This window comes from Kogia breviceps, chromosome X (genome assembly GCF_026419965.1).
Source record: "Kogia breviceps isolate mKogBre1 chromosome X, mKogBre1 haplotype 1, whole genome shotgun sequence".
Taxonomy (NCBI): domain Eukaryota; kingdom Metazoa; phylum Chordata; class Mammalia; order Artiodactyla; family Physeteridae; genus Kogia; species Kogia breviceps.
The window spans coordinates 18,730,778-18,752,441 of record NC_081330.1 but is presented as its reverse complement, the minus strand read 5'-3'; the positions used below and the strand labels follow the sequence as shown (position 1 = coordinate 18,752,441).

Genomic DNA, 21,664 nt, shown 5'->3' with positions numbered 1-21,664 from the left:
CTACCCTGGTTTGAATTATGAAGCATCCTGATCAGAGAGAACTTTTCCATTGAAAACTGAAATGTCTGGCTTCCTAAACAACATAAAAATGTCACTGAAAACTGTAGACGTAGTTTGGGGGAAGTGAGAGGCAAGGGGTTAAAATTTTCCTTTAGTTCCAAATGGGTTTTGTCTTTATGCATTTCTCTCAAACTGTAGCTGTGGCACTATCTCTTTAGTCCTCAAAACAAAAGAACCTATTTGCAGAGTGCTCCAGGGTGGCCCTGAGTGGCACTTTAAAACACCCGTTTTGAACTGCTCTAGGCAGTTCAGTGAGGCTGGATGCAACAACAGATTCTGGGAGTGTGTCTGAATGGTACAAAAAAAGGGGGTGGTGGTCTCCTGTCCATTGAAAACAGAAAGCAGAGCTAAAGAAAGTGAAGAATGTGAAAGGAGAGAAGGGAATTTCAGGATGTGCTAAAATGTTTTGCAACCAAAAAGAGTACAAGGAACTGGGATCTAAGCAACAGAGGGCAGGTCAAGCAGGCATAATTATTTATCATATAGTTTCCACAGATGGCAATAGTCAAGTACATTATTTTACCTATGTGTTTTTTCTTAATACTATAGATTTTGAAACTGGGTTCCTTTTAGAAAGCCACCAAGTATAACTAATACACATAATGAACTCCACACAATAATAAAACAGAGTGCCTAGATTTATGTCTCTTTATGTAGAGACTGCAATCCATTTCTGATTCAATTCTTCCAAAGTATTAATGCAATTTAAATAATGAAATCATCCTGAAAGGGGTACACTACCGGTTCAAAGCAGATTTGTCAGAGAAAGAAATGGAAGCTGAAAAGTAATGAGTAATGAGTGGCTAAGGGGCTGATCAATCCAAAAGAGAATCGTTAAAGGGTCTAGGAGAGCTAAAATGTATATAACTGTCTATGACCTAAACACTGGAGCTAGAAGCTCTTTCTTCTGATTAACTCTACTTGCTTATCCCTAGCTCAGAAATCAAGGCTTAACAATTAACTCTCAATAGCAAGCCGATATGATTAGAAAAATAATACAAAACTATTTAGGGGCTTCCCGGGGCTTCCCTGGTGGCCCAGTGGTTGAGAGTCCGCCTGCCGATGCAGGGGACGTGGGTTCGTGCCCCGGTCCGGGAGGATCCCACATGCCGCGGAGCGGCTGGGCCTGTGAGCCATGGCCGCTGAGCCTGTGCGTCTGGAGCCTGCGCTCCACAATGGGAGAGGCCACATCAGTGAGAGGCCCGCGTACCACCAAAAAAAAAAATTTAAACCATTCAAAAGAGAAATGCAATGTCCTATGTGTCCAATGAAACAATGTTCCTGTTTGATTCCCCATCCATACAATGATCACTGTAGCCATCTAGACCCCTAAGAGAATTATTACTTCTAGACAGCCAAGCTTTTTGGAGCTGCACTTCCAGCACTGCATCCAATACCCACGTGTAACTATTTAAATTTCAATTTAATTACATTTATATAACATAAAAAATATTCAGCCCCTCAGTTGCAGTAGCCACACTTCAGTGCTCAACAGACACATGTGGCTAGAGGCTGCTGTGTTGGACAATAAACATAGATTATTTCATCATCACAGAGAGTTCTATTGGACAGCACTGGGCTAGACACCAGGAGGTCAAGACTTTGAGTTTACACCAAATAATTCAAACCATTTTTAATGATAGTTTTTCCACAATGTAATTTATATTCATATCTACAGAGAAGATAAATTAGGATTGAACATCATACTTTTGACTTTGGACAATGGTTCTTGAAAGTCAGCTGTACAGAAGAATCATCTGTGGAGTTTGCTAAACGCAGATAACTCATAGAGTGATTCAGTAGGTCTGGAATGAGGATCCAGGAATCTGCATACTAAACATGTGTCCTAGGTAATGCTGACAAGGGTAGTTCCTAAACCACATTTTGAGAAACACTGTGATTATAAATAAAAAAATTCCAGTGATCAGTTTACACATTCTGATTCATTTTCTTGTACGCATAAGTATTAGTACGTGTACATAGGCAAGCCCTTGTCTCCTTACAACAGTGCAAACTGTTCCACAAAGGCAAAGGAAGGAGATTTCAAGGTACAGTAGATCTGAGTAAGGATGAATACAGAGAGAAAAATCAAGAAAACAGACGCACTAGAAACAAATCTTTTGAATAGAAATATTCCAGAATATCTATACAGGGCGGAAGCTGTATAGCCATTCAGCTTCTGGAACTCGAAGGCTCTGGGAACAGCTTTGAATCTTGAGCTAGCAGGAAAGGAGAAAAACTCTTTGGTAGTGTAGCTTCTGAAGATCTGAATATTGCACGTAAATGCTAAGTATGTACAAGATGCTAGCCTACGTGCTAAGAGATTAGTAAAATAAGGTTTTTAACTTCAAGGAGCTCAATCTAGTGCGGGAAGATAGACCAAAAATAAGTATAATATAGTAGCAGGTGTCATTTCAGCTGAACCTTAAATGATGAGTTGCTCCGGAGTTATTGGAGAGGTAGAAGAATGGCAATTAAAATACAGAGAACAACATGAAGAAAAGCACAAGAGCTTGACAATTTGGAGCATACCTGGTGACCTACAAGTGGGCTAGAGTGGCTAGTGAATAGGGTTTAGAGAAGGTTGTGTAGTGGGAGATAGGGGTACAGATGCATTCTGGGTACCTGGGACAAGATCATGGATGGCACTGAATGCCTGTTTGGGAAAAAAAATCCTTTAGAAGGTATTTGAGGAGAGTAGTGATATGAGATCTGCATTTAGGAAGAACACTAACAGCTAGGCATAAAATGGAGTGGGGAGAGAGTAGATGCTGGGAAGATGTGCTATGATTTGGTCATTTGGCTGCATGGAAGAAAAACTGCACTCTGGGTGACAATGTTTGTTCTTGCAAAAGGCTGGGAATCAAGAGAGAAGCAACAGAATATGAAAGAGCTTTTTTTAAGCTGAAAATCTGAAAAAAGAGCATGAGTAGTGGCAGTGTTTAGAAGCTGTTGGGAATGCAATGATCCATTATGACTCTGGCAATAAAAAGTACCAGCAATGAGGGTCAGAAAGGAAATAGAATTCTCAGCAGTCTGGGGAGCAGACAGCTCTACACCATCTATGTTTTCTGAAGATATGGACAATGGGGTATCTTCTATGGGGGGCACACAAGTGGGCAAACAGCTTCTTCAGTGAAGTGCCCTTAAAGACATAAACATCTGCATAGTAATTAAGGGCTTAGGCCCTGGAGACAGACTTCCTGGAATAGAAACTTGATTCTGCTACTTAGTAATTATGTGATCTGTAGGCAGGTTACTTATTGATAAATTCTGTTTTCATAAAATCCGTTTTTTCTACCCTTAAAATGAAGATAATATTACCTACCTCACAGGAATGCTGTGAAGGTTGATGAGTTCATATATAAAAGTTATTTGTAACATGGCCTGGCACATAGTAAGCACTCAATAAATGTTAGCTATTATTATCATGTGTATGTATGAGTGAAAGACACACACTTAATTGTACTATGTTCAATGTTCAATAACCCTTGAAGGTATAAGTGCTGTATCTAAGGAAGGGTGATCAGTATAGTTTAGCAGCCCAAGGGACATCTGCAGTACACTGTCCTGCACAGGCAGCATGCCTCAATATTACTCAAAATGAGTATCTTAAAAATAAGTCCATTTTGAAAAAAGACAGATATGAGTAAGTTTTTCAGCTTGTAAATATTCTTAGTGATTCCCCTTAAGTAAGCTAGTGCAAGTCAGCTCCAGCATACCACTGGCTGGTGTAAACTAACCCTTATACTCACATCCATAAGACCTGCCTTTCACTTCCCTAAAACACACTCAACGGTATACTAAATGGAAAAACAGCCAGAACCTAGAAATCTACCCCTTTTCTAATTTCTCTTGGCCTCAAACAGCAGGGGGAAAATGATTATTTTGCAGATGAAAGACTTTCTTTCACCAATCAAAAAATATCAATTCCTTTAAAAACCATAATAAGCTCTTTTTCGTTTATATTTAAAGTGCTCGCTTCCAGAAAGAGGAATGGAGTGAGGGATGTTAGCCAGAGCTTCTGACTGCACAGGAAATTTGCCACCTGAAACCAAGTTTAACATGGAGCTTCCAATCACATGCCTAGTTTTCCCTCTAACCCTGACCCATTCCCTTAAGTTCCCTCCTGCATTTTTTTTAAGTGTCGAATTCCATTTAAGTTAAATAATGATAAAAGAGCTTTATATCATCCTCCTTTCCTTTTTGCTAGGAGGGGAAAAATATAAGAATAGCTTTACTTTAAGATATGTTAAAATACAAAGTTATATTAGATAAGGATAAATTCTAATTTACATGGTATCTGAGACAATATTTCTATTACCATCTTTCTAAAAGTCTCATAAACAGGTCATAACAATACTTGCCCTATGTCTGACTCATTTTCTTGACAGCATTCTCAAATATTCATTGTCAAATGCTAAAGAAGAGTTGTCTATGGTGTGAGCATCCAGTCATTTCCCCAGTACATGGCATAGTCTCTAATAAATTCAGATCTAAGAAAGTTTCTTGAAGAGATTTTAAAGAACGTTTTACCAGAGAACTAGTATGAGCTACTCAAGCACCTGGGTTCATCTTTCTCCTTTAAAGGAATGAATTTAAAATTGAGAAACCAGTTGAGAATTTTAAAAGACGAGAAAGTTCATCTATTTTAGATAGATAGATAGATAGATAGAAACAGAAAAGTGTGAAACTGAGTTAGCTGTATATTTTTTCTGTTGATCTGGATAAAATACTCAAATTTTAAAACATAGCCCTTCATATTTGGCCAGTATATTTTAAAGTATACACATAACTTTTACCAAAACCATCGTATACGTTGAACAGAATATTAAAAACGAACTAGCTTGTTTTAGAAGGAAAATATTCCACACTAACCTTTGCAATCGGACATTTTACTTCCCAATAACTTTACAAGGCTCTACCTTCATTCATATTGATGTATAAATTAATCAAAACACTAATGTTTCTCCACATAATCTATAAAATTAATCTGGAAAGCACTCACATATTAAAATAAATGTTGTGTTAAAAATAGCTCAGAAAAAATCTCTAGTGTTCTATCAACACTTTTTTTTTAAGTAAATGACTGAAGTTAGTCTTCTTGACTAGTAGCTTACGTCAAATTTACCCTGGATCCATCAACTGAGAGGCAGCCTGGTATAAGGGTGAGAAAAAGCACAGATTCTTGAATCAGATCAATTAACCTATGAGTTTGGGCTCTGCCTCTTGTTAGATGCGAGACCTCAGGCCAGTTACTTATTCTCTAAGTCTCAGTTTTCTCACCTCTGAAATGGAGATCATAACGCCACTGACTTCACACAGGGTGGTTATGAGAAAAGACTGATCAAGTATATGTTAAACCATTGTGTAAATGTTTTATATCATGTCCACCATGAGTCAATTACCAACAACTATACTGTAATTTTAAGTTGTTTTTTAATAGAGTAAAACCATGATGGAATTAAGCATGTATTTACTATTAGGATACAAATACAATTCAGTCATAAAAGCCACCTAGTTAGCTTTGACATTATTCATTAGGTCACCCTGGAATTGAGAGATGGCAAGGAGATAATGTCACTATTTTTTTTTAACATAAACACTTTTATTAGCACAGAGAAGTTCCTTCCAGATATAGTAATCCCAGTAGCATAACATTTTCCGCATTTTTCACTGCCAGAAATTTAAACCATTAACACAGGCCTATGAGAAACCTCTATTTATTGAATAAAGCAATATTTTCCATGAAAGTATATCTATTTAGTTTTACAGTGGAGAAAACAAGATATTCTCTGGTTTTAATTCAAAGAGGAAAAACCTCAACAACTTCGCATATTAAAAATGTACAGAGACGGCTCTTCTGGAGTCAAGCATGAATTAGAGTATAGAGAAAACATCCAACAAGCACAACTCTCCAACACTTAGTGAAACAAACCAACCACTACCCAAAGAAGAAACTGAAGCTATAAATTCAAATAAACGGGCTGCAGGGAGACTACACAAACCTGCTGTTGCTTTAATTGCAGACAATTCAATTCAGCAGCTGTTGGTCCAGGCACTAAGGTTCACTGTATGCTCTTCAGCATAACCTTGAAATATTGTCACTCACTCACTTCTCCACATCATCTGCATGCTGTCCAATTAATGAGGAGCGAAATCAACTGTCAAACCACGTATCAAAACAGAACATGATCTTTTATCTCTTAAGCACAGGAGCACAATATTTTAAGGACAATAAAACAAGAATGGAGGTGTAAGTCCTTGACAATAAATGATATTCAAACTTATCAAAACGTGGTTGTAGAAACTAAGCTTCTGTTCTGTTCAGCAAGAAAGTGAAACTTTTTAAAGGTTTTTTTTTATTTGGAAGGATCCTTTCTATCAAACTGCTGTATAAGAAGCCTTTCGAACAACATTCACCAATACCTGATCAGTCTCCAAGTTCTTCATTATTATGGACCAATATTGTTTCTGAAAGCTTAAGAGAATACTTAAGGAACACTTCTGGTCCAACGATATTTTACAATACAGATGGTTTGGAGCTGGCATGTTTAGCCTTGCTGTTTTCAGCACGTTTTTTCTACCAGGAGAACAAACAACAACAATAATATATAATGTTCATCAATATGAGTTAAATAATGAAATAAAAATAAATTTACCAAACAAATGGGTTCTGGAATGCTTCCTATTTGAAATTTACTTACTCTTAACTGTATATCTCAAATCTAGACAACCAATTAACAAACACAGGAGTTAATAAACTCAAGAGGAACACAACATACTAAGTGTTTTAAAAATTGCTTTTTTCCTTCCAAAGCACTGTCTTCTGTGCGAACACTCTAGGCTATATCACATACTACCAGTTGCAGACATAAGACTTGAGAAATTCAATACAAGAATACAGCAGAGAAGCGTGCACAATTAAGGGATCGGGACTACCAATTGAACAGAAAACCCAGATTTTACATAGCAATCTGCTACAAACATTATAGCTAGGAGCAGGCATATTTTATGCAGCTATTTTGTTTAGCTCATTAGAACCTTATTTGTCCTTCAGTACAGTTGAACTGGAGGCAAAATAAGAGAGGAATGCACTTTGAAACAAAAGGAAAATTTCAGATAAAATAAAACATACTATACCTGAATATTGTACTAGGAACATCGTGACACTCTTCAGGGAACTGTTTCACGTTGTATCCTACTGTGAGTTATTCTCCCCTAACCTCTTCTCTCCACAAAAAGAAAAGCCAAAGCACCCCAAACCCCCACTACACACTACCCCTAACCCACCCCCGCACTGAGGGAAAAAAAAAAACCAAAAAACAGATACAATTCAGCTCAGCTCCGATGATGCTTCTGTTTAGCTCAGCTCCAGCCGAGCAACTGAGCTCTAGCAACGGAGCATAGGGAGGTGGATTCTGATGCCAGGAGCACTTCCATCCACTTCACTTACACAAAAGCAGGCAGTGGAAAATCCAGGAGCCTTGAAGACAAGGGCTGGGACTGGCTTTTATGAATTGCTATTACTGCATGTGTCACCATCCATCTCCAATGACGGACACTTACAGGCTGAATTGGGAGTGGAGGGGGTGGGGTGGAGGAGGTTGGAGAGCAGGTGGAGAAGCAATTAGCAGTATGTTCATCAGAGAATTCGTTTGGGATTTCATACATCAGTGCCTAAAGAAACAACATGCAGTTGACAAATCAGAACTTTACGATTTGCATGCCTTAGAAGAAATCTTAGCTCACAGCCCCAAACAAAATAATGCTTGCCCACTCTTACAGTGCATGGAAAGTCACCCCTCTGCTTTCTTATTCCTCCAGCTACCCTTGTTCCTGAGAAATCAACATTCAGAATGAATATTTGCTAATTTTCCCTAAAGAATTGTATTTAAAAGTCTGGAAGCAAAGGAAGTATAAAGAAATTAAATTGTATTGAACATGACATCTCTTAACAAAAAGGCAAGAAGCTAATTATTTTAAGCCAACTTTTCATCCCTAGTCCCATTCCCCAGGTGCAGCTACCTATAATCAACGGATCACACAACTTTTGTGCATATACTTAACACTGAAAAACAATCTATGTATACCTAAAAATAGTTCCATTAAAGTCAAGGTGAGAAGCTAGGTGACCTTTAAGGAGGCACTTTACTTGTAAGTGCTTTAGTTTTACACATCTGCTAAACTGAAGCACACTTTTTTAGACTTCAAAATGAATCATGAGTAGGAACAAAAAGGAGATAGTCTCTTAGGAAGGAAACATGACACAATTGGAGGAGTACTGGGGCTGGGTATCAGGAAACCTGGGTTCAGGTTCCAGTTCTACAACTTTCTAGCTGTGTTACCCTGGACAAGTCACTTAACTTCTTGGAGCATAAGGTCCCTTATTTTAGAAATTGTACATAATTGCACCCATTCTGACTGCGTCATAGGATTGCTGTGAAGAGCTAATGAGATAATAGATATAAAAACACTTTTGTAAATTGTAAAGAGCGATAAAATTGTATGGGATTATTATTATTATACCCTGAGACAAATCTTGCCTAAATGACTGAAATGAGGCACCTGTATCATATAAGGAAAATAAGAAGAAAGGACCAATATAATTTCATGAAACATTATCCAATTCTTCCAATTTTAAAATTAGAAGGAAGTACTGTTTCCTCTTAAAATTCCACAGGAGGAAAATATTTTGAAAAGAAAAAAAATTTTAATCTGATATATAATACATCAAAAGTTTATGAAAGAGACAAAAGTCCTGTAACTCCTTCTTTCCTTTCCAAAAAGTCAGTCAATTTTTCTGTAAGGTCTAGCATTATGTCCCATCTGGAATGCAAGCTACTAGACAATGAGCATCTCATTTTGTTAAATCTTTCTATTAACCTGGTACATCCTCACTGCCCAGTGTGTAGAAAAAGTTTCAGGTTGATTATTTAAATCTAAATCCACAAGGTAAAAATCCAAAGTCATGCTTTATTAGGCTCCAAGCTGCCTTGATACTATATATACAGTGGCAAGCTGGTTTCAGCTGGGACACAGTTTCAGCACATGAAGTCCTGGGGTGGCCACACCTGGGGCACTAAATGATCCAGGCAATGTCTGGGGACCTTTGGTTCAGTCAAATCCCACATGTCCTGATTTTCATCTGTATGGTGGTTTCCCAAGTATGTGTCTGTCCACATGGGCCAAATCTGAAGCAGCCAAAAGAAAGGTGGGAGCTGTAGCAGAAATATCAGATATCAGCTCCCCTTGGCCCCCTCCAATGCCATCCATGTCCTCAAACAAGTGCCCAGACCACTTCCTGTGAGAAGAAAGAAAACTTTTTTCTAATTGCCCCCTTGAATGTCATTGCCAATACTGAAAATTCCAGTAAAATATGTATCCAAAATCTATATTAAATCAATGGGTAAAATGGATAATATGAATCACAAAGAGTTAGGTGAGGTAGCTAATAGCAAGTGAGCCATTAAAGGGGGAAGAGGAGGAAAGGGTGGGGAAAGGAATAGAGGAGAAGAGAGGGGAGGGAAGGAGAGTGAAAGAATCTGAAGTGAGAGCTTTTTTTTTTTTTTTTCTAAGCAGAAAAACACTTGCTGGAATCATCCAAAACCTCACCTCCTAGAAAGTGCTTGCCTTTTGAGGTACTGGGAATGGCCCATTTACTACCACAGCTGCAATCCTAGCCTTCCAACTGCTTAGGTAAACATTCAAGAGCTGGAAAAAGCACTGATAGACCTAGCACCAGAACTCACTTTCCTTTGGCATGTGGAAAGCCAGGCAGGTGGGACACAGTTCTCTAGGGGCTTATCACTGCAACCCTCCACCACAGCCTCCCCGGTGGCATGGCTGGCCACTAATAAAGGTGTCAGCCCAATTTCAGCTTCGGCAAAGGAAACTGGCCTGAGACTTCTAAAAACACACTGGTAAGAAAGGAACAAAGGCTGTATTTCAGAATCAGGCTGTTCTGCCTTTGGGCATTGCAACTGAACTCCTCCACACATTTAAGCTGAAATTCATATTCCCCACGTTCCTCAGAAAGGCCATTCAAAGTAAAGGGAAAAGGACAGGAAAGACGATTTTTTGTTAGCTTCTTTCCCCACCATCAAAAGATGAGGATCATATCCAGAACATGACTGACAGCATGTACCAAAAGACAATAAAGTGGAGTGGAAAGCATCAGTTTCAACCCAGATTATCAAGAATGGAAATTAAAGCATCAGAGAATCCTGATAAAAGTAAACACACAAACATATACACCAAAAACCACTGCAATGTTTCCATCATTTCAATCTCCAGAATGTAAGCACTAGTGGTTCCCTAATCCACCTGAACTTCTCAGCAGCTGTCACCAAGCCTGATGGATCTTTTCAAATGAATTCCTGTTGTTAACCTCCTTGGATTCTGAGTATTTTTGTCAGAAACAAAAATCCCAGTGGAAGATTTCAAATAACCATGAACTTGAACCAAACCATGAACCTAAACTGAGAGAAACAACACTAATTTTCTAAACCCCAAACAAAACAGAATTGTTAATAGTTTGAAAGCAACAACAACTAGTGAATCGATTTGAACTGGACCAAAGCTTCATGTTTTCTGAATCAATCAAACTTGTACCAAACCCTGAGAGTCCAATCAGTTCAAAGAGCACACATCAAGACTTGGTTTCACCTGACTGACAGCCCACAATGAACCACAGAATGGCAATAAATAAGGAGCTGGGAAAATGGAATTCTCCTATTTTTTTCACTGTTTGACCTTGGTCAAGTCATTTATACTCTTTTAGACTCGGCTTGCTTACTTTGAAATGACTGGGCTGGGATTACCAATATCCCAGGTCTAATACTCTATGCCAATTGTGAAATTTAGAATAGTGACAAAGTAGAGGATGTCACAGTTTGGCCCTCATCTTCGGAAGCAGAGAGATGTACCACCCCAATTCTCCTAAGGGTTCATGTTTCTAGCTTTTTTGAAATATGCTTCACATAAGAGTTGGGCAACTGTCTTTGCTCATTGGGCAAATGTGCCTTGGGAAGAGTCAGGCTAATATTCCTTTTCAGAATGTTTCTCTTCAAAAAATGTTTCAGGAGCAGTTTGTTTTCCTCAAATGAAAGCTACAGGTGAGTGGTCTGGTCCCAAAAAGGAAGAAGGAAGAAAGTGATCTAAATTATGCTGAGCACCTATTGCATGCCAAACATGGCATGATACTTTATATTATTTTTAAAATTAGTCCTCACAACACAGCTATATGGTAGGTATTATCATCCTAATTTTATAGGCAAGGAAACTGAGGCTTACTGATGTTAAGTGACATGCTTGCAGTCACTCTACTGGTAAGTGATAGATCTGGGATATGAACTCAAGCAATTTGAATCCATTACTATACCAACATTCTAATGATTAAAGTCTGAATGACTGAATTCCTTCTTAATTCAGTGATTCCATTGCACTTGCTTAGTGAATACAATGAAAGTAAATCTCCTTGCATTTATGCTAGATAGACAACTTTCTAAAAAATTTCATCCAACAATGTGGTTAAGACCACTGGGCTCTAGAGTCAGATAGACCTGAGTTTCTTGAATTCTGGCTTATGGACAAGGTACTTAACCATGCTGAGTCTGAAGTTTTCTTACCTGGCAAATGGAGAAAGAAGTAGTACTTACTCATTGGGTTGTTGGAAAGTGTTAATGATGTGACAGCAACTAGCAGTGCTTGGCACAAAATAATTATTCAATAAATGCATATTAGAGCTATACTTGTATTCATAAGCAACAGAGCAAGAAAGAAAAGGTTATAAAGAGAAAGGAAACTAGGATTCGTTTAACTCGAGTGCTCTTTGGCCTGTAGCACAGATTTAGTTTGAAAGAGGTTTTCAGTGGCCCATCCATACCCTCTAAAACTAAGCTGCATCTTGCAGTAGATTAGCATATTCATGAAGCAACATGATTATACTAATTGGTGGTGCCTAAGTAGTAGCAAGGAGACTTGTCATGTGCTCTGCTGAGCAGCAATTGTCCCTAGTTTCCTGGAATCTATCCTTCTAAAAGAGAGGGTTGGAAAGTGGCAGATAGAAGTACTGCTGGAAGTACCAGGTGGTCTAAGGCCCCCATCTTTCCCCCATTCTTCAAGTTCCAGCTTCTATTTCATTCACTCATGGCCCTCTTCGCATATACTCCTCTCCTCCCTCAGTTTATTCTAGTTTTATTGTGATTCTCCCCCTGGCTCTAGCTCTGTCTCTGCTCATCAGCATCAAGTGGTATTTATGGAATGTGTGTCTGGCACTGCACTAAGTGAAGTGGAGGGACATCCAAAAGTTAATCAAAGAGACGTGCCCCATGGCCAAACAGATCTAAGATCCACAGGTAGACCAGAGTTTTGGCAACACAGTAAATGCAAGTATAATTGGATGATTTGGTTGATTTCGGAGCACAAAATAGTTTGTTCATCTAGTTAATGATACACATACTGAAGAATTTAGAAAGAATTATACAGTTGTTGGCAACTTGATTTGAAATGCAGAAAAAGATGGATAGATGGATGGATAGGTGATAAAGCAAATAAAGTGTTAACTATAGACTCTAAATGATGGGTATATGGGTGTTCACTGTACAATTCTTTCAACTTTTCTGTATATTTAATTTTTTTCATCATAAAAGATTGAGGGAAAAAGGAGAGGGGTAGGTAAGGGGTACAGCTTTTTCAACTTCAAATGTTTCAGAACAAAATAACCATATTTATATGGAGAAGCATAAATCAAATAGGGCAAAATGTTAAAAATTGGTGAATCTGAGTGAATGGTACATGAGAGTCCTTATATGATTCTTTTAACTTTTCTATATTTACAATTATTTCAAAATAAAAAGTTAAAAGTTAGTTTATTGAAAACTGACCCCTTTCACCTAGTGTCTCAGTTGCCATTTTTAGTAGCGAGGATATTAGGTCCATAGTAGTAGAGAGATTGGAAAGAATGGGGTGGGGGACCGTAATCAACCTGTACATATACTTGGGTGCCTACTGTATGCAAGACACTGTGCTAAGCACTGTGGCAGATTCAAAGAGGTTAAAAACACAGTCACTGCCCTGAGAGGGCTCACAGCGTAGATGAAGGAATGCCAAAGCAGTGTCTGAAAGGGTAACTGGCTGGCCAGATAAGTTCTGTAAGACAGAAGTATGAAGATTGGAAAGGTAGGTTGGAGCCAGACTGTGGAAAGTATTGAAGGCCAGGCTAAAGAGTTTGGACTTCATCCTATGGATAGTGGGAAGCCATTTATAGTATCTGAGTCAGAGAAAGAATATGCTCCAAAACCGATTGGCTACATAGAACAATCTGGGCACAGTTACCTTCAACATGCATTTGTTTTATATTCATGTACTTCTGGCCCTTGTATCCATTTCCCTTATCTGGATGTGGCCATTAGGTGGTTCCAACATTCTGGATGCTGACCATTTTTTAAACAGCCATCTCTTCAGACTCTGTCCCTTTCCCTCCCTCAGTCCCCAAGGGAGCTGACCATCACTCCCCTCAGCCCCACTGACTCAGTAAGCAATAAATAAGCCTCATACAGTTTTTCAAACTAGCAGCGATGCTTTGAAACTCTGATTTCCTTCATGATGATCAAACCCCAGTTACTCCTGGGATCACTGATTTGAGTCGGAAAAAATGAATATTCAGCTAACCAACATGTGAAGGAGTGCAGGAAGCTATGTCCAGTGTGTAGAAGGAAACAATTATTCAAAGTGATCTTTGTATGTGGAACAAAAACTTAGTGGAGATGGCATTCCTGAATAGCGGCAAGTGATTAGGGAAGGCATCTCAGACTGCCAAATCAAAAGGTGGACTTTCTCTGTCTCCAGTTTTTTCCCCATAAAGCCTATCCTCCAATCCAATCATGTTACTCCCGGTTTAAACCCTGTGCTGGCTCATCCCCGCCTATAGGATAGAGGTCAAGCTCCTTAACAAGCAGACTTCCTTCCACAAGATACCTTTCCAGATCCTTATCCTGTCCCCTCTTCTATACTCCCAGTGGTTCATACACAGTGTCTCACCGTTTTCTGAACTATTCATTTTTATATGTAACTGTTTTGCATGTGTTCGTGTTCCCTCTTTCTGGAATTCTTTCCCACCACCTCTTTGTCCACCGAGATTCCAGGCAATGCCCACTCATCCGTTGTGATTCAGCATAGTTAGACTCTGGTCTGTAAGTAGCCCACCCCTAGCAATAATTTCCTCCATCATGTTCCCAGGGTACCTTATAATATATAGCTCTCTCTCTGAGCACCTTTGCCATTGTAATATAATTATTGGTTTGGGTGTCTATCTTCCCAACTTGACTGTGAGCTCCTTAAGGGCAGGCAGGGACTACTTCTAATTCATCACTGTATTCCTAGCACTTGGCATAAGGTCTGGTCCTGTATATGTACTTAAATGTGTATTGAATAAATGAGCTTGAATATCAAGTGCTCCTTGAATTCAAACTGAGTATCTCTTGAAAGGTGAAAATTAGAATATTATGTGACCAAAGTAATCCTAATGAAGTGTGTCCAAGGACTTGACTGAAGAAGAAATGGTAGGAGGACATATTACGGGGCCTTACTGTGAGACAGTTTCTATCCCAGGAAGCTCTTACTGGCAGTTGTTGCTGGCTAAAAAGAAGTGCAGCTGGAGTGGATGAGAAGGGCCCTTACTGCGGATTTCCCCCAAGTTATCATTCACCTTTCACCACTGAAGCAATGTTGTTTATGTAACATTCTCTACACGGTGTTTCAACTCTTCTGAATTACAGCCAGACTTGTATTTGTATTCTGCCTGCAGATACATTTGGACAAGCCTTGTTAATGAGTAGTCACAGAAAGCTCTCCAGTTTCTATTCTCACCTATCATTACTGTGCTTAAGGGACCATTGAAAAACTGAGAGCCAAAAAAGGGGGCAGGGAGGAGCTAATAAAAACCATCTTTTATTCTTCTCCTAGATTGCCAATATCTTTCACAGCACCTCTCATCCTACACTGTTTTATAACTATGTATCAGTAAAGGCAAAAAAGAACAATGAAGACTTTAGCAAAACTTTACACTTTGCAGGCAAGAAAAAGAGGAAACAACACTTAGGCCTGGCATATAAATCTTTAGACATATGAACAGTTGCCACTTCTAGAAAGTAAACATTTCAGCTGTTTTAAACAAATAGCAAAAGCAATTAGCCCTCTCTGTAGACTAAACTGAGGTGTATGCTGAATTTTTTTTAAATCGGAGTCTGTTTTGATCTTCAAAAATGTCAAACTGGTAAACACTTCGCTTTTTTTGTACATATAAATCTGAAAGCCAAGCCTAGCTTGAGGAAGATTTAAGAGACATAAAATTTGTCTGAGGTGTCTGCCAAATCTCTGCAGCAGAGACAGAAACCCTGGAAAAGCTGACATCGTCATAACTCTCACAACATCACCAGCAGGTTTGTGCAGGCCTGGACGTACAAAAAGTCACTGTTTCTTCCCTCAAACTGTTTGTAAACAGAGAAGTAGATTATTTGCTTATTAGGTATCTGGTAGCTCATTTTTGCCTATGTATCCTACTGGCAGGTATCCCAATTTTCAGTGAAGTAAATTTTCATTTATATGATGGACCTGCTTGTTGAAATCTTCTTTCTTTCATTTGCTCTTTCACACTCATTCTTGTACGTACACTAGATATCTCAGTCTGTCTGTCTGGAAGGCATAAAAAAGGGGTATTTATAAGTATCTAGTGCAGTGCCTAGCAGAGTGCTTTGCACATAGTAAGCCCACAATAATTCATCAGATGAACTGAAACTCTACCTGTAATTTCTATGTTCAACTTATTTGATCATGGAACAGAACTATGCATTCTTTGTCCTGGAGTATTTAACAGTGAGAATTTCTTACAAGGTGATATAATTTTATTCTGACAATTCATGCTTAGGACTCCTATCCTTTGAAGAGCATCCATTTTTGCACAATGGGTATTATCTGTAAGGAAAATGAAGGAAAGACCACACAGCAGGACCCTGAATGACAATATGAACACCAATACGTTTTTGTAGAGAAAATCAGATATCTCATATTCACCTGATTGTGCGTCATCATGGTAATCCACTACATATGTCTAAGATCACTTAACAATGCAAGAATACAGTGCACACATGGGCTGCATTCTGTAAATAGGATTAACAGTTGAATTCAACCAAGGTCTTCCCTGGGGACAGATTGCTGGAAAATACATCTATGCGACATTTAAAAAAATAAATTAACCAATGACACTGGCTCCCATGAGACACATTGTTTCTTGTACATTCAATTCTATCACAGTTTTCCTTAGCTCTCTGCTGACATCCCCATCCCAAAAGACATAGAATTTCAAAACAGAAAGAAAAACAGAGAAATTGGAGCTCTTCTTTCTCTCCTGCATGAAGTGTTATATACACAAAGGAAAGATGTCTGTATATTAACACAATGTGAACTGTGACGTGGTGAGATCATGTCGGTCTGGACTGTTTTTGTTATGCTGTGGTCACATATAACTCGCCCAAGGGAATGAACAAAGTCTGTATGTACACTGACAAAGACTGGCAGGGGGCCTCAGGAAAATGAAAGCTGTGTTATAGCAGGGGAGTTTGATTTTTTTCTTTAAAAATATTCTTTATTATGATTACTTTTCTTCCCATTTTTATTTAATTAATTTTCCTCATCTGTAAAATAGGGATAACTATTGTGTGCATTTAACATTTTTACTCTGAGGATGAAATGAAACCCTGGTGGATTGCCTGGCACACAACAGTTAACCCATACAATCCACACCGATATTTGGTTAGCATTAGCTAAACACCTATTATGTGTCAGGCACTGGCCTAAGACTCCAAGAAAAAAGTAAACTGTGGTAGGAAAAAGTGACACTGGAAAGAAAAGGAGAGAGCTGATTTTCAAAGCTTTTATAAAGCAGTCTAAGAAAATTGGATTTTATCTTGAGGACAGTGGACTGCATTTGAACTATTTTATATAGAGCTGGATAGCTTTAGACTTGTGATTTAGAAACATCATTCATTCTGTCAGCATTGGTGGAGAAAGGATTGGAAGGGAGGCAGGCTGGAGGCAGTAGTAATCCCGGGTACAAGTCATATGTGTGTTGCGGGGTAGGAGGGGGCAGTGTGCCCCAACCTAAGGCGATGGCAATAGGGGTGGACATGGGGAAAGCATTTTTAAATAACTTTTAAAAAATGTACAAAAATGTCATTATAGAGGATTAGCAAAAAATATGGAAAAGGCTAAAAAGAGAACTCGTATGTAATCCTTCTATTTATAGGAAAACTTTATTAACATTTTTTGTGTGTGTTTACCATTATGGGACTTTTCCTATGTATGTGCACACAGATGGGGGGGCTGTGCATGTGTGATATATGTGTATGTGTGTATGCAAACTGAGATCTGTCAGCTTTATAACCTGAATTTTCTCTTAATATATCACAAACAACTTTCCACATCATTAAATATTCTTTGGTAATATCAATTTATATGGTTACTTAGTAATCCATACATGTACCATAAATGACTTAATTCAAACCTCTAGTATCAGACATTTATCAATAAAATGTTATTTTTTTCTTTTTCTTTCCGTTTTTCTTTTGCTATTATAAACAGATTCTGCGCTAGACATCCTGGGAGCTAAATTTTTAGAAACTTCACATTTATTTTCTCAGCATAGAGCCCTAGAAGTTGAAGTGGAAGGTTGAAAGCTATGTTCGATTTTAAGATTTTTGATACATATTGACAAATTCTTTCCAGAAGGGCTGTATCAAATTACAGTCCCACTAGCAGTGTCTATAAATAGGAAGAGACCCATTTCCAAGTGATTTCAAGGATGGTGTCAACTGGATTTGGTGGGTGGAGAGGAGCAATGGATCCTTGGCAGAATATAGGGGAGAAGCACGTGAGCTCTGTCAAGAGGAGCAAAGCAATGGGCAGGCCTAAGGAACAGGAGGCTGGGTGGGTAAATGATGAGGAGAAAAAAAGAAAGGCAACCACAGGAGAGGGGGAGAAAATGAAAATAAAAAGAAAGGAAACTCTAGTGAAGTTATACACCCAGGTCACTTTAATTTACTGCTTTATTCTACAAAAGTAGCAAACGTAGCAAACGGCTAATCTTTTTTTAGTGTTTGGCACTCTGTGGTACCAAGGTCCAGAGTTACATTCATGTGAATATGTTGATCCATTCTTTTCATCCAGTCACCGTTTATTAGGTGTCTACCATGTACCAAGTACTATTCTGGATGCTTTGGGTATGGAGATAAATGAGACCTGATCCCTGCTCTCAAGGAGCTCACAGTCTAGGTGAGAGACAGACACATCCACAGGCCAACACACTGTGGTGTGGGACAGGCTAGAACAGAGCACAGGGTCCTGTGGGAGCCATGAGCCTACTATTGCTTCCCGTGTGCATGCAAGTGTGTGTGTGGCAGAGGGAGGGGGAGGTGCAGCAAAGGCTTCACAGAAGTGTTGATATTTGAGCTGAGTCTTGAAGGAGTTTCTCAGATGGCTAAGGATCACAGATCATAGTCATACTCCTTGTATATTTGTGCCACTGCTCTCAAGGACACTCAGTAAGGCAGTGAGGATGCTCGTGTGTAATCTAAACCCATTCGTGACAACAGCCTCCACTGTTCCCTTAATGGATATATGTATATAGCCTGATTTAGGCAATAATATGCCCATTTTAGCATATAAAGGATAACAGGCAAGTGGCATATAGGCTTTTAAAATAGTTCAGATGACACTAATACAGTAATAATATTCAAGTCTACCAAGGCCAAGGATGCAGACGTAGAGAATGGACTTGAGGACACGGGGAGGGGGAAGGTTAAGCTGGGATGAAGTGAGAGAGTGGCATGGACATATACACACTACCAAATGTAAAACAGATAGCTAGTGGGAAGCAGCCGCATAGCACGGGGAGATCAGATCCATGCTTTGTGACCACCTAGAGGGGTGGGATAGGGAGGGTGGGAGGGAGATGCAAGAGGGAGGAGATATGGGAACATATGTATATGTATAACTGATTCACTTTGTTATAGAGCAGCAACTAACACACCATTGTAAAGCAATTATACTCCAATGAAGATGTTAAAAAAAAAGTCTACCAAGTCCTACAAATTCTACCCCCTAAATGTCTCTCGACTCTGTTCCCTCCTCTCACATGTTGCTCCCTCGGGTCCTCACCAACTCTCTCTGGAGCAGAGTACCTGCCTCCTAACTGGTATCATCCCTTTCCAGTGCATCTTAAAGTGAAAATCTGATCACGGCACTCCTCATCTAAAACACTTTAATGTTTTTTTAATTGCCAACAACCAGTATTTTCCAAGTTTCAGTCATTTGAGTATTACTTGCTGATTTTCCCATATTCACACACCATGTGTACTATTACTTACTTAATATTCCTCTTTAAATCAACTTAAAACCGGTTACTTTCTATTCTCACTAAACCTTTTCCTAAGTAACCTTAGATTTGATGAGGTAATTCAGTTTTATTTTTTATAAGCTACATTAGAATATATAATTTATAAAATTTTAAATGTTTGTGGGAATACAGCGTAACTACTATGCTAGATGCCCTATACATTTTGAGAAACACTGGCCTATGTGAGCACAGCCAAACTTCTTATCATTGTGTTCAAAGTTCTTCTCAAATCAGCCCTGACCTCTTCTACAATTATACCTTCGTTTCCCCAAACAATCTGCACCCCAACCATGCTGAATTCCTCAACACTGAAAGGACACGCCTTGCTCTTGTAAAAATCCAGTCTTTCACAGACTGCTCCCTCTATCTTAAATGCTTCCCCTCCACTCTTCTCTGCCTGGCAAACTCATTATCCTTCAAGACCTATCTGTCATGTCACCTCCTTACAGAAGCCTTCTTCCTGACTCTCCCTTACATTTAGTCCCTCCTTCCTTCATCCTCCCACAGCACTTTGAACCTGTCTCTGTTATACTACACACTACATTATCTCAGACTGATGGGAATTTACCTCCCCAACTAGACCTAGAGAAAGCTCACACCTCGTGCTCTGTTGCATCCCCAACACTTCATGTGGGGCAAAGGTCATGGAGGAGACCTAGTGCCCCAGAAGGTCACTTAAAGTCTAAGAAAATAAAACCTGAAGTACTGTCAAGGTCCAAATAGCTTAGAGGCATGACATGTTTTTATAAAGAGAATCATCTAATTCAAAGATAGTAATACTGACTACAGTTTTGGCAGACACAATTAGCTATGGCTGCAATAACAGTTAAGCTAATTTGCTTTTGGCAGTTACGTTACAGCAGACACATACTGACATAGACACTAAAAGCAAATCATTTGTGTTTTTGCCAAGATGGTCAAATATATCTCACAATAATCTCTCCTTACCACAAATGGAAAGTTAAGAACAAAAGTGAACAGCAGGACCAGCAAACCATGGTGGACAGAGCGTGGGCTCTGGAGTCAGAAATCTGTACACCCAAATCCCAACTCAGCTCTCCTTACAATCTATGTGACTTTAGGTAGGTTGTTTAACTTCTTGACGTTTTAGGTCCCTCTTCTAGAAAAATGGGAAGACTAGTACCTACTTCATAAGACTCTTAAGATAATGCGACAAAGTGCTTATGATAGCGCCAAAACACTTATGGGCTCAATAAATAGCAATCATTATTGTTGCCCAATGAAATGACTACAATTCAGGTAATAGGATGCACAAGGACAGCAAATGCATTTCTTAAGAAAATCAATTTATATCACTAGGCTTTAAAAGTAACAACTATAGAGTGTAGCTAAGAATAGCCACAAACAAAACAGTCTATAAGACAAAGCTCTTCTTGGGTTTAAATTAAACTCACACCTGGAACATACCACCACACTTCTTTGTGTTCTCCAAGAATTGATCTCAAATCAGGTCCCCCTAGGATGAAAAAACAAAAATCACCCAATCTTAATTTTTTGTTCTTAATTTTATGATACAGAATAATATCCAAACTAAGTGGATGCTTTAAAGTGTCCTATTACTATGATCCCAAGCTTTTCAACACTATTTCTTTCCCAATCTATCCCTGCTGACACGTTTTACTCCAGTCAGGGAAGCCCACGTGTTATACAAGTGCTCCCTCTTCTATCTACCCTTCTCCAATTCCAACCCCAGTATGAGGAAGCAGTTTCTCCCTCCTCTTTGCCCACTTCAAGTCCACTTTACTCTTTTGAAACCCCAATTAAAATTCATCTCCTTCCCAAAGCCGACCAGAATTGATCTGGAAGGTAGATGAGAGTTTCAAGCCTTCAGCACTTCCAGGGTTAGGCTTGACTTTCCATAGATCAACCCCCCGCCAACCTCATCGGTACCCCCTTCCACTAACTCCTCAGCACTCTTCGCACGCGTTTGTAATAATAAAATAATACAGTCTCGTTTTGCGCAGTCTACTTTATTCCGTAGTTGGTGTGCCCCTTAAATATTTGCCAACATCAATGCTTGCTGGAAAGCCCTAGAGCGCTCGGTTTTTACAATAGGTCTAACTTGCCTTTTGTTTTTCATCAGAACACTGCACTGAACCTTAAACACGTATTTCTCAAAAGCGAGATTCC

The 21,664-nt window shown here is 39.0% G+C and overlaps 1 protein-coding gene across 11 annotated transcripts in view; it reads right to left on the bottom strand.

Annotated features, from left to right (window-relative positions):
• Positions 1 to 21,664, bottom strand: part of ENOX2 (ecto-NOX disulfide-thiol exchanger 2) — a 290,277-nt gene that overhangs the window by 267,754 nt on the left and 859 nt on the right. For 6 of the 11 annotated variants that reach the window (XM_067024243.1, XM_059050961.2, XM_067024240.1 and 3 more), the window contains exon 2: positions 20,931 to 20,990. The gene's annotated coding sequence lies outside the window, so the exon portion shown is untranslated. Of the gene's footprint in view, positions 1 to 20,930; positions 20,991 to 21,664 lie in introns of those variants that run through there. The other 5 variants (XM_067024239.1, XM_067024245.1, XM_059050957.2 and 2 more) reach the window with 2 other exon arrangements.